This window comes from Corvus cornix, chromosome 5, assembly GCF_000738735.6.
Source record: "Corvus cornix cornix isolate S_Up_H32 chromosome 5, ASM73873v5, whole genome shotgun sequence".
NCBI lineage: Eukaryota > Metazoa > Chordata > Aves > Passeriformes > Corvidae > Corvus > Corvus cornix.
This window is the reverse complement of record NC_046335.1, coordinates 11046450-11059803: the sequence shown is the minus strand read 5'-3', so window position 1 is coordinate 11059803 and position 13354 is coordinate 11046450. Positions and strand designations below refer to the sequence as shown.

The following is a 13354-nucleotide window of genomic DNA, read 5'->3' as shown; positions in this document are numbered from 1 at the left end:
TGTGCAGTCTTTAAATTCATCCCTTGCTGTGTGGCTGAACTTTTATTGAATTTTTTTTTATATTAAAAGAAGGTCATCTGAGGACAGAAAACCTCTTTGTCAATCAGACTGTGCAGTGCACAAAACTCTTCCAGGACTCTCATAAAAACCAAGACCAGCACACTGCACTTAAAGCATAGTGTTGCAGAGATACCACAACTGTATTTGACAGATAAAAAGATACTCCCCCTCATTCCCCATTGCTTCTTTCCGCCTCCAAAATGCCATCATCTTTGCTGGGCTCCCAGAAAATATAGCACTGAATGATCTATTTGCCAACTGAGGGAGTTTTCAACATAAGAAACCTTCAAAATTATACCCATGGTCCAAAGCACACACCTTTGCTCTAATGCACTGATAGAAACAAATCAAATGAAAACCAGCTTCCAATCCAAGACTTACACAGAAAAGAAAAATAAGGATTTTAGTTTCTTTTGACAGCATGGGGTGTGTTTGAGGAATGCTTACAGTCAGATATTCATACAAAATGTCTCTCATCATGTACAAATAAATTGTGGCTAAATAAATCTGTAAAAATCAAGATGTAACCTTTAGATAATGTTCTATTTTTTCTGCTACATACCCAGTGACACAGGACAAAAAATTTTTGAATTCTAGAAACACTTATAACTATTCAGCTGAAGAAGTGATTCCTCCTGGTTTCTATTTCCATTCATCTTCTTTCTCACCTCATCATATGAGCTACCCTTCTCCTTCAAAAGAACTGTGCAGAAACCCACAGGCAGAGCAGGGGGTGAGCCTCACTATTTTACATAACAAAATCATATGCATCAAAACACACACACACACAACTTCCCAAATGTCTGAGGTTAGCTAGCCTTCATGTCCTGACAAGTTACACCCACCTTTCCCAGAGGAACTAACTCACTCCATAACAAATCCCAGATTTCTGTTAAAACAGCAAATAAATTAGGACCACCTACCACCCAATCCTGCAAGCACTTACTGGTAGGCATCCCTGCATGCCTACTGCCATGCACAACCTCCAAGTTTCAGCTGGCCTGTCCATGACACAAAGTGCTGTATCTCCAGCACTTTGTTTCCAGAGCTATGCTCCATTGCTAGGTCAAAGTCAGCTCAATTCTCTAACCCCTGTTTACAGTCAGCCTCCAGCACTGGCTTATGCTGGAATAATTCATAAGAATGAAACACAAGTTTGGATTTCAGGATAAGGCCCCCAGTCAACATGTGGGAGCATTTATGACTCTGTGAGACCTACGTTAAAAAATAACTTAAAAAGAGACACCATTTCCCTCTGAGTGTCCAGTTTTCCATGTTCCAGTTTTCTCTTTCAAGAAGACTGGTAGGCTGGGGTATTGGTCACTATGTGAAAATGACAACATACAATTAAAACAATAGTAATTTTCAAGTGACGCTTTTTTTCAATAGATGTATGACATTCCTAGACATTCTATTAATTAGCAGGCCCCAGGCAACACATTTGGAAAAACAGAACAATCTGGCCTTTGATTTTTATCCAGGCCTTACCCAAGATCACACAGAGGTAGCCAGACTGCTGATAGATCCCCCACACAGAGCACACACCCCCAGCAAACAGCTGCACTAAGAACTGCATGTAAATCACTTTGAAGAATTCTCAATCTGCAGAGAAAGAAAGAATGATTTATTCATTAATAAAAAACTGCTGGTGTTGGACTGGGAAATCAGAATTTGCTAAATGGACTCTACTAATAAGTCTCAAATTTGTTTCTGTGTCCTTTTTTCTAGTTACCTGTTTTAACTTCAGTTTAAAAGCCATCCTGAATGAAAAACATATCCTGGCTGTCTTCTATATTTCAGGACCAGGAATTCAAACAAGCCCATTACTTTCAAAGTATGGAGGTTATTAATATCCTGATGAGCATCTGAAAATAGCAGCATCTCATGTTCTACACCTACATGATGGTTATCTAGGAAACTGGCATCCTTGTTACACCTTTTCTGGGTGGCTATAGTTATAATCCATCAGTACACTGGATGAAAAACGCCATCTCAACAGATGTTGTAAGATGCCAGCTGAAACACTCTAGCTTTTGATACTCCCACCTGCATTAATAATTTGTGGTTGCATTGGATAAAGATCTGTGAGTTTCTTCACTTTTAGGAATTTATTAAGGTAATCAAAACTTTGGAATCTTTCTTACTGGTTGTATTATTCATTTCATCTGTAGACAATAATGGTCCTCTTACATTAAGGATAATTAGGGCCTTAGATGGGCTTTCCACATTTTTCAGTGATGTAGCTGTAATTAAAACAAAAATCCAAAGGGAAAAGGGGAGGAGTATTTGATCTTGAAAGAAGCCAGACTGTCTGGAGGATATGTATTTTGAAGGTTTTATTGGTAGCCCTCAGAGAAAGACAGCTATAACCTAAGCTTGGAGGCTAGCAAGGGCTATGTGGGTTTGTGTGGGAGGGGGTTAAGTCTAATTTGTAAATGGTGAGTTATGAGCCCTGACATTTGAGAATAGACAGTGCATTGTGTTGATGATGAGAGCAACCCTAGTTTTCTTGTTAATGGCAGTGATTCATTCTTTCCCACTCAACTATTGTTCCCATTTACCTGGCAAAGAGAATTACTTGTTATGTGTTTCCAATTGCTGATTTCTGGAGAGACTGTTCAGATGAGCAAAAGCACAAGAGAAGAAATGCACAAAACAGGCAGAGTTCTGGGAGCAGCACTAGTGGATCTCTGAAAGGTTCTGTGGCATTTTCCCCCTTCTCTACTCCCCTTTGCACCTGAGAAAACCCTGTCTCTTTTCTGCTTTACTCAGAGCTTTCAGGCTCTCTTCCTTTCAATTCAGGATTTTTCCCATAAATTCATGCTTTCAAAATTATTTAAAATATCTGAAGATTTGTAAAATATTTGGAAGCTTTAAATTACTTTAAACCTATGTGCAGTCATACATTTGGTAACACAGAGCAACCAGCCTTGGATTTTCCACTACAGCCTTACCCAGCTGCACAAAAGTAGCTATGCCAACAACTGGCCTCCTTCACCATATGAAACCACCCAGAAATCCCACAAGGGGTCTCAGCAAATTATCCTCACAGAAGTCCATATATTAAGTTTTTCTTAATTGTCTGAAAGCCATGGAATATCAGGACAATGACCAGGAGTAAGTAAATCAAGACTGAAGCCTCCAGAGAGAGCTGTCTCTCCAACAGTGTGTTTTGTAGCATGCCTGGCTACCGCACTCAGATTCTCTGTTTGTCACTTGGCAAACTGCAAACCCGACACTTCTGAGGCTGCCTCCCCTCCTCCCCAGCAGACCGTGACACTGGTAGATGGGCCTGATCCCTTGCTAAAGTGGAAGAGCTGCATTGACGTCAGTGATGATACTTCTCTTTCTTGCAACTACCAATCTGGCCCTCCCACTTTTACAAATGACCCCGAGGGGACGATATGAAACACAAAGCTTGGAAAAGTACAGAACTATGACTTGGGAACAGCCCATGGCACAGATTAGGGGACAGTAGCCATAAAGAGCTTGAATCCAGATGTGAAATTCCCCAAAGCCAGGACTATTCAATCCCTGTCTCATATGTGAGGCAAACAAACAAAATTAACTATTGGGTCAACCTTGCCCAAAAGACACAGATTACTGTGAGCAACTCCATAAGATCTTTGGAAGCTGTTTCCTTTCGGGACATGCAAGCAGCTCTGTGTCTGAGAAAAGGCTGAAGCATATTCTATCCTTGATGTAGCCAGCCAGGACCACTGCAGCAGGCAGGGCAGGCCAGCTGACTGACACACTGGGGCTTGCTCTGTGAAAATACTTCTTGTGCCCAGGGAGCACCGAAACCACAATTGCAGGTCTGCCAGTGGGGTGGAAGGTGTCACGTCCAGAGGCAGCAGTGGGCACTCAGCTGACCTCAAGCAAACAAAGCCCAAGTGGAATGTGGAATCCTCAATTCCATCTTGGGTTTCAAGTGACTAAGTGAAGAGATGCATGAAATTCATATTGAGTCCCCAAGCTGCTACATGCATAGAGCTACAGCTCTCTTCAAGCTGCCTCAGCCAGCCATAAAGGTAGCTGGGCTTTGGCCATGCAGAATTCCCACAGGTTTCAATGGGAATTTCAGTGTTCCAGTCTGGACTCCAAGAATGCGGTGCTGGACCCAGAGCTCTGACGGCTGGAGCCGTATTCAGTGTCAGCGTCTGGCAACACCCATTTGTAAAACAGTGACTCATTCACAGGCACAGCTTTAGAGGGACAGACAGGATGACTTTAATCATACATTTCTATTTCATTAACAAAGCTCAGTAAAACCAAATGAGCATCCTGGATGATAATAGTTGGTATTAATCTAATGATGGCAGTGATCCAATGCCACGGTTAGGAATAGTTTTATATCCTACAGAATGCATTGCTTCCAGAACATAGCAACTAGTGGACTACTGAGGCTAAGGACAACATAATTTTTAAACACTCATGAATTTGTTAAGGAACAGGGATTTTTTTCTGAAAATCAGAGTCTTGGAAATAAATTACAGAAAGTAATTTGAAAGAGAACATCTTCAAAAGTACCTAAATGACTCAGGAGTCTGAGACATCAGATAAATCAGCTGGCATTAGCACTTTCCATTCATTGTAAACAAAGGACCAAGTATTTTGTGTAATGGACTGCATAGGGAGGGGACTTAATTCAGGCAGCTATTACTGCAAGGTGCTCATTTGTACACAGTCCTTTCCATGGACAAGTTGGGTTTACATTCAAATGTACAGTTTTAAGTCTTTAACACTAGCATACATCAATCCTCAGACCTGACAGAAAGCATCTGAAAGCAGATTGTTAAAGCTAGAATTTGGCCTTGGATTTTCACTCAATTTTTCTTTTAAAAGAACATGCTGCCTTTAGGACACCATTTTTCCAGATCACACGTCTGGCTAACCCTTCTAACATATTAAGGATGCAATTCCATGGCAGATTTGCAAAAAGATGCAACTTCGTCTGCAAGTGCTCCAAGATGCCCAGATAGAAGCTACCTCTTATCCTAAAGTCTTGTAACTGCAACCCTCTAATTCTGATCCCAAGCTAATACACTCTGCTTCCCAGCAGAACTTACCAGTTCAGGCTCAGCCACATGCTAATGATGTCTACACAGCTTCCCATTTCCAGGCAGCTTTCATCCAGCCAGCTTGGAGTGTGAACAGAGTGAGTTATCTGCCTGCCAAACCCTGAGAAGACATACCTTCAGTGACTCAAGCAGTTAGGAGTAGAAATGCAGGATGAATCTTGTGCAATATTCTCACAGTTCAGTAAAGGCTGACCTTGCTCACTACATGCTAGGGCATGGTAGTTCCCTTTGCTTTCTGGATTGATATGGCTATTCCTTACTTTGAGTATCAAAACTCTGCCTGGTTGACTCTTTCCCAACTTCACAGTAAGTCCTGCTCTACTAAGAAGACGGCGTGATCTCCTGCTCAGACGCACATGTTCCTTCAGGATTTGCCTCCTCAAGAAAACATAAAATCAACATGTGCTCTACCAAACTCCTTTCACTAATATAATTTCCCATATTCTGTAGGGTGACAGGCCCCTAGGGAACACCAGCACCTCACAAAGTATTACTGAATGGATGAGATAGACATACTTAAATTCAGTACTGCAGTCAGAAAACCCTCTGGTTAAGATCATGGCAATTGGGCAATACATGAGATTTCCTACAACAGCACCCATCTTAGAAATGAGATAAACATCAGATGCATTGATAGACTTAAACTTTCTACAATGCACACAAATCCTATGGCTTTGTCTTTCTATGGTAAAATGCAGAAATGGGAAATAAAAACTGGATTTCTTCTGAATCTTGTCCACTTTCAGCTGCAGCCCCAGCCTATGGTGCAGTTCCACCATGTCTGTTTAGCCCTTTCTAGATCTCAGGCTACTTTTCACTCACCATTTTTATAGTAAAACACATAACAGTAAGTTTGTCTTCCCCCTCTACCCACTGTATATCTAGGTTAGTGAAATAAATTAATTGGAAACTACCTGCTTGAAGATCTGCAACACTTCTGATCTCAGATAGCATCAGGATTTAAATGTAAGACAGAATTCATACAAGCCACTTCTCCCTACCCTTCCAAACATGTTTTCTGCTTTCTTCTCAGTTTTCTCCTCCACTGTCATAACAGAACTTCATCACAGTTACATTCTATGACCAAAAAACCTATTTAACATTTCAACCACAATTCATCTAATTTTTTTCTTCGATGACCCCAGTATGATTCATTTCCCAAGTAATCTTAGTAATCGGACATTGTTTTTTTAGTAGTATATTTGTCCAGACTGTTTATTGTCCATACAAGTTTCTGTAGTTCATTTATTTTTTATGTTTTTAAATCATAGGGATAATTTCTCCAGGCTTATACAACACTTCTAGTTGGGCAACTCCAACCTGTCAACACCTTCTTTTCCTTTTCACAGAAATTCTTCCATCATGATTGCAGCATCCATACATATTCCAGCTTTTGCATAACCTTGTCCACTGTCTCTAGTATTCACTTAAATTTGAGTTTGTAATTTCCAGTTTTCTTTAAACAGAGTCTGTAGCAGTCCATCCAATTCAGCAAACTCTTTCTTTAGGACTAGCAGTGGTATTAAGACATTAGGATTTTCATGCTCTGCTTAATACATTTTCTCCTGCATTTCTTTATTTCAGTCATTTTCTGCTAATACTTTCCTTCCAGACTGGGCAGCAAGGTAATGGCAGATCTTACTGCAGCAGCATAAAAATATCACTTACTCAGTCTTGCATTGCAACAATAAACTAACAGGTTTGAAAATTAAGGTGTGCGAACTCTTTGAGTACATTTTATACCTACAAATTCTTCATATTCTCTGACAAAGCCGTCTAGGAACCCTAATCAGAAAATGTGCAAGAAATATATAATGTCAAAACCCCCCAAACTGTTAATATCCTACAAATATGTGTTTACAGGTTGAAGAAAAAATAAATACTGCCTTCTTCTTTTACTGTCCTATTTAAGCTCTTTCCTTTCTCTTGCCTCAGTTAATACTAAAAGACCTGTGGAGGTGAAAGCATAATGCCTGTGACACTCTGATGTATGGTGCAGATGCAAACTGATGCATACACACTGATCTCCTCCATGCAGGCATGACTACCTCTATTGCACAGGCTGAGAAACCATCTAGCCTATGGCTACTTTACCAAAGGAACTTTCTTTTTACTCAGCCCCTGGCTTAATAACAACAACGTCACTTAGCATTTGTGATCACGGCTTGTATGCAGCCCATTGTTTATGTGCAGCACTATAAGGTGGGTAGCACACACTGCCTCTCACTTATTTTCATAAGCTGAAACTAATTAATGTCGTTTTGCATGCCAAGGATAAGAGGACAGCTGGAAACCATCAAGGGGAAACGCAAGCAGTACATGAGCTGTTTCTTCAGTCAGCTGTTTCACTGCCCAAGGCACACACAGGCAACTCACAGCTTCGTCTCTCAGGTCCAGTCCTGCTTTGCTCTGTCACTCAGAAGTGAATACAAGAATCTCAGATTTGCAGTGGTATAACAGAGAACAGTCTTGGGCCCAAATATCCTACTGGTACTTCAAACATTCCTGTTCTATCAAAACCTGATACTTAATGCCTTCTGGGGACATGGACAATCAGCATAAATTAGCAATTAATACTTCAAAATTGCCTTAGACTATGCTCCGAAATCTCTTCCAACTCACAAATAAAAGTTCACACACTCAAGCCACAAGTCTCAAACTACATACTCCATCAATAGACATATCTTTGTCATACCTCCTGGAGGCCAAACACAGGGTTTGTCCTAACCATGAGGAATAGAAGCAGAGAATTGAGGTTCACTGCAAATGCCATCTTACTGGTCTTCATTACTCAGGCCTGGGAACAGTTATCCAGAATGTTTCTGCTGATCTCAGTTTCTGGTTAGTTCTCCCTCACTTAACCCTGAACCTTTCACATACACATGAAGATAAACACCCAAAGTTCTACATGCTAAGACTTAAGCAAACACATTTTGTGCCAGGCGGCATAGGCCAAAAACCTGCAAAGGTCCACACCCACACAGAATTACACAATGGACCACACGTAATTTGGAGTATGCCATTTGCCTATCGCTAAGAATTATCAAGCACCAGTCGTTTCCAGAAACTTTGCTGGTCTCAATGGATCAGTTCCACTGCATTTATTTTTGCTCTAAGCAATACCTTCTATGCCAGTCATTCATACCAGTCTGAGAGTTCACCCAGATCTATCACTAACCCTTTTCCAGGTCCTCAAGCTCAATAACATTTAATTCACCAAGTGGAATTTCTCTGGCTCTTCTCTGCAATCCTAATTTCAACTTTTATCCTGATGAGCTGCCAGAGACGGAGTCTGCTCCACAGGGATCCCAAATGCTACAGCCTCCTGCAGCCCAACACTACATGACAGCAAATCTTTTGAAAGAAATAAAAGACTCCATAAAACATCACTGGAGCTCTAACACTTCAAAATGTGAATTCATACGTCAGTTGTAACATGTTCAAGCCTTGACACTTGGCCAATGCACAGACCTCCCCAACAGCTGAGCAAGAGGTACCTCTCTGGTGTCTTGGGTCTCAGCTTTAATCCACTGGATGGCAAGTGGTTTGAGTCCAGCAAGGCCAGCACTCCAGGCAAGACTGACACAAAAACTTTTCTCCCTGCACAGTAAACAATACACCATTTAACTGATAGCCTCAGTGATTCTCTCAGAACAAAGAACAGAAATTAATTTCTAGGAAGTAGCTCCTGATCTCATCCAGAATATTAAATTACAAGGTATTTTGTAGATTTTCAACTGACATCAGAAAGGCCCAGCTAGCAATCCAATTAATTTCAAAACAATAACAGCCCTTAATCTAACATATATCAGCAAATTCCTGTTTCTCTCTTTTCTAACAAAAATAACAACACTGTAGTTGCCAGTGCATTAATAAGATCCTATTTCTGCTCCAGAGACTGAATCGAACCTTTGTTCTTCACAGCAAAGGATTAAGAAGGTTGCTATTTTGGTAATGAGATGTGGAGAGGTACTTACTTTGCAGCTGAGATCCAGGCTGGATGCCTGAGAAAGGAATAAACTGTGTTACCTCAGATGAACTTTATTTGTATAACCAGTATATCAGACTCTGTTAGCGTGATGCGTATCATTAGCAATAAAGAGAGACTATTCATGAATAATTACAATTTGATAGAGTGTTTAAGCTCATTTACAAAATATGCCTTATGTTGTAGATAAAGTCATGAATGTAGATTTTAAGATAACAACACACGCACACATAAGAAACTAGAAAAAGTAAAACTACTTACTTTCTAGGTAGCTTATTGGTTAGTTGCTTTTTTTTTTCACACAAAGTCTAATTTTTTTCCAGATATCTCACCTCTTTTAACAAGCATATAATGGAGAAACACTGTCATAAAATGACACAAGAAGGAAAAAAAGTGTCAGAAAAACAGCACATGGACAGGGACAAATAGGAGAACACTGAAAAGAAGATCAAATCATATGACACAGATCCAAGTGCTGAGGCACTAAGTGCCCAAAATGATTGAGAAAACTGTTTGTGAGGCTGGAAAAGGAAGCAGTGACCTGTGAAAATGAAACCAACTTCATGAAAACATTAGTCATATAAAAACTATGTTGTTTACAGTTATCATAACAACATTTTCATTAAACAAACATGTTTGGTATATAAAGTTTTTGCAAGTAAAACATTTCCAAAGGACTAGGGTAGGTAAGGTAGTGTGGTTAGAATCTGGCACCACTTCATAATTACATAGGGATCAACTTCTTGCACTTAGAAATGGAAATATTTGGGGGTTACATCAGAGGAGGTCTGAATTTCTAAATGAAAAGTATTTTTGTAACAAAATCTAGGGGCATCTTCAGATACAGCAAATACAAACAGAAGTGAAGGCAAACAGAGTCTCAACATTTCACTTGCATCCTGCCTATTGGCTGTTGACATGAAGTTCTTTGAAAATATGACAAAAAATTAAGCTATTTATTAACTCTCATTTGCAGTCTATCAGGGCAGTGTATTTCAAATACTTTTATCAAAGACCCACCATACAACCCCAGAAACAGGTAGAATGTCAGAAAGAAATTGCTCCATTGGTCATTGCTGATATCCTCTGGGAATGATGTTTTGCATCTGATGAAACTTTCTTATCTGTCCTTCTCTAATGAATAGTAAAAATAGAATACCAAAAATTCACAGAAGTTCAGATATGTCTAACAGCATACATGCCAGATTTCCTAGGGAAACAAATCTTATGCAGTCAAGCTTTGTCTGCATGAGTGATCCCATGCATATTATCCCTTCAATAATTTTTGGGACATGATCACCAATTCCAACTAAATCTGATAAAAGCGGGCTCCTCAGAGACAATTAAGTTCTTAACAGCATACAGGAAAATCATTGGATGGGTGAACAGAATGGTATTAATAGGGGTACCAATAAATTAAAGGTTTAGTATGAACATAACCTATTAAGCTTCAGAGAATCTACTAATATTGAGCTGTTGGGAATTTCCTACACACTGGAGAAGCTCCAGCTGGAGCTTGTGCCTTGTTAGAAAACCAGAGAATGCAGTGCCATAGGAAATGACACTTCATTCATTTTGAGCTAGGAGTAACAGTTTTTCAAAATGAGCATCAGTAGAAAAGAAATTGTGCTCACAAGTTTACATTTACAGGTAACATTTTAATCAAACATGGAAGGAATTGGGCTTAGTGCAGATGTGACAGAGGAATATTTTTTGGCCTGTAATATGCAGGCGGTCAGAACGTACAAATAAGCAGTCCTCACTCTTCGAGTCTACAGAACATGTTGATTTCTTTTTGAATCCTCCAGCAGGTTAACTAGACAAAATACTTATTTACAGCAGAAAAGAGGATGAAGATCTTCAAGGACTGACATGTGAGTATCAGTGTGAAGTTATGACAGGAAGATCTACCCATTAAAGTTTTCCACTTTTACTCTATCCAGAAACACCAGTATTGAGAATAATTGCAGATCATAAAATAACTCCCTCTGAATACTTTAAGAATTTTCAGCACATTTTCATATCATACTGGAAATCCTCTGTAACTCAAGTGTTAACTTTCACTAAAAAGTGTTAAGGGCCTGGACACTGAAGCTTGATCCACACTGGTGCAATTCTGATAGGTCTCAAAGACAGCTATTCTTACAGAAAAGACAAGTATCCATGCAAGACTGGACACTCAAATTTAATATGCAGATTTTGCACAGACATCCCTAACATTTAGGTATTCAGCCACCTAATGGAAATCTTTGGACTCATCCCTATGAGGAAGAGGCATTGTGGTTGAACAAAATGATTGAACATGGAATTCTGGAAGTGGCAGTTTCATTAGGGGGGAAAAAGCATATTTGAAAATTAAATTTCGCTGCCATATGGTGTGGGGAACTCAAATGGAAAAAAAAGTTTTCCATGCTTCAGCTGAGATATCTGATAGCTGACTATGCCTGCCCTATGCAGCCTACAGATGGGAAATGGGCTGAATGGACACCCCAGGAGGAGGCAGATACACAGCTGCCTTCCATTTCTAAATGTACAGTCTGAGTTCTGAGTGGGTGAATGGATACACAGATGCATTTTTCTTTTACAATGCACAGATCATCTTAAAATCACCTAAAATGTTCTCTCACTCTGTGCATAATATGTCTACAGACTCAGTCATTTCTATGACAAAAGCTTTCTTTGTTCAAATTTTGTATTACCTCAGATTTCAAGACTTCATAGAAGTGTAAAAAAATAAACCCTCTGCATTTAAATGAAATGGTTTAGTGATTAGCAGTCTCTCTGCAGCAGAGTTAGCAGATCCCTCAAGTCTCTCTTTCCCAAATATATGAGAGAATGCCGAAGTCAAAATTTAAATATTTTGCCTGGTGTGTCATTCTAGGTAGCAGGGAGAGGCCCAGGGTTCCAGACATTAGTTAGAGATTATACCAGTTTTAGAGCACAGAAAATGCAAGTTATATGCAAGTTCTATTTATATGTATAAATAGAATAACCATGGCCTTTCTCTGGCTTAGTGGCCTTTTATAGAAGCTGCAAAGGCAATGCATCAGTGCAAAAGGGACACAGAGGGAAAGGGACAGACCTGACACTGGGTACTCTGCACTTGCAGTAGTTTGGGAGTGCTGGCAGGAGGCATCCTAGGTCCATCTTCACTTGAATTAACAGGTGTTTAGAGTGCCCAGACTTGTTGAAAACGAAGCCATGGTCATCTCCACTTGGGCAACCACACTTAGAAGAACTTTTTGAAAACGTAGCCTGCAGGGAAATGAGGGTTAGAGTGAAGCTGTCCTCACTCCCAGGCCTCACACGGAGGAAGCTCTTTGACTGTAGGACTCCTTTTTCTCTCACATCCCCTAATCCTTTGCAGTGAGGTGGGGCCAGAGGGAGGCATTTTCAGTCTTCAGAGGACATTTATACTGTAAAAAATATGGTTTCTTTAGTGTTTCCTTTCTCAAAAGTAGTAATATAAACTAACTGAGTGTGCTCTTAGGAGAGCTTTTGGCAAGGGTATGGGCCAATCCTGTGCCAAACCTCATCTTTGGCATGAAGAAATAAACAGACTGTGGTTCTGCATAAAGACAAAACTTTTGGAAAGCCTTTAGAATATTTCTCATAATGAAACAGTGGGGGGGTAGTTTTCTTGAAATTCTGAATACTTTCCAGAATACAAATCCGACCTTTAAATGTTTTGGTATCTTCAATTATGAACTCAGGTTCTTCACTAAAAATATTGAAACAATTAAATGACGAATGATGGATATGCTCTGATTTTGAACAGTCCTCATTAAGGCTATTTCCATGCCATTTCATCTGTCCATAGTAAATAGAAATATTGTGTCAGGTAAGAACTCATTACTCTATTATTACAGAAAGGGAAACTGAGATTGAAAGATCATGTGCTCTGTCTGTCTAAAGCCACAAATGATCCACTGCCCAGAATAACAGTGCCAGATTATTTTGCTCCAGACTCTGGCTGTTGAACCCTATGCTTCTTGATGGATGATGTTCCCATTCATGGTACCTGAACAAGAATATTGTCCAAAAAAAAATATGGGAAATAAAGTCCTGGTCTTGGATTTAATTCTGGTTGCTCCCAACAGTTTTTCATAATAAACTGAATGGCAATGCCGATTGTATAGAGGATCCAGAAGAAAAGCAATCACAAAGCTTCAGAAATATCTTAGTAAGAGGGTCCTGACAATGAGATTTCTCATTACATCACACA

The 13354-nt window shown here is 39.8% G+C and overlaps 1 long non-coding RNA gene across 1 annotated transcript in view; it reads right to left on the bottom strand.

Annotated features, from left to right (window-relative positions):
• LOC120410027 overlaps nucleotides 1-13354 on the bottom strand; it is a 270677-nt gene that overhangs the window by 161670 nt on the left and 95653 nt on the right. The window contains exons 4-5 of the long non-coding RNA XR_005601950.1: nucleotides 9119-9145; nucleotides 8639-8741 (exon numbers count right to left, since the gene is read on the bottom strand). This is a non-coding gene — a long non-coding RNA (uncharacterized LOC120410027). The remainder of the gene's footprint in view (nucleotides 1-8638; nucleotides 8742-9118; nucleotides 9146-13354) is intronic.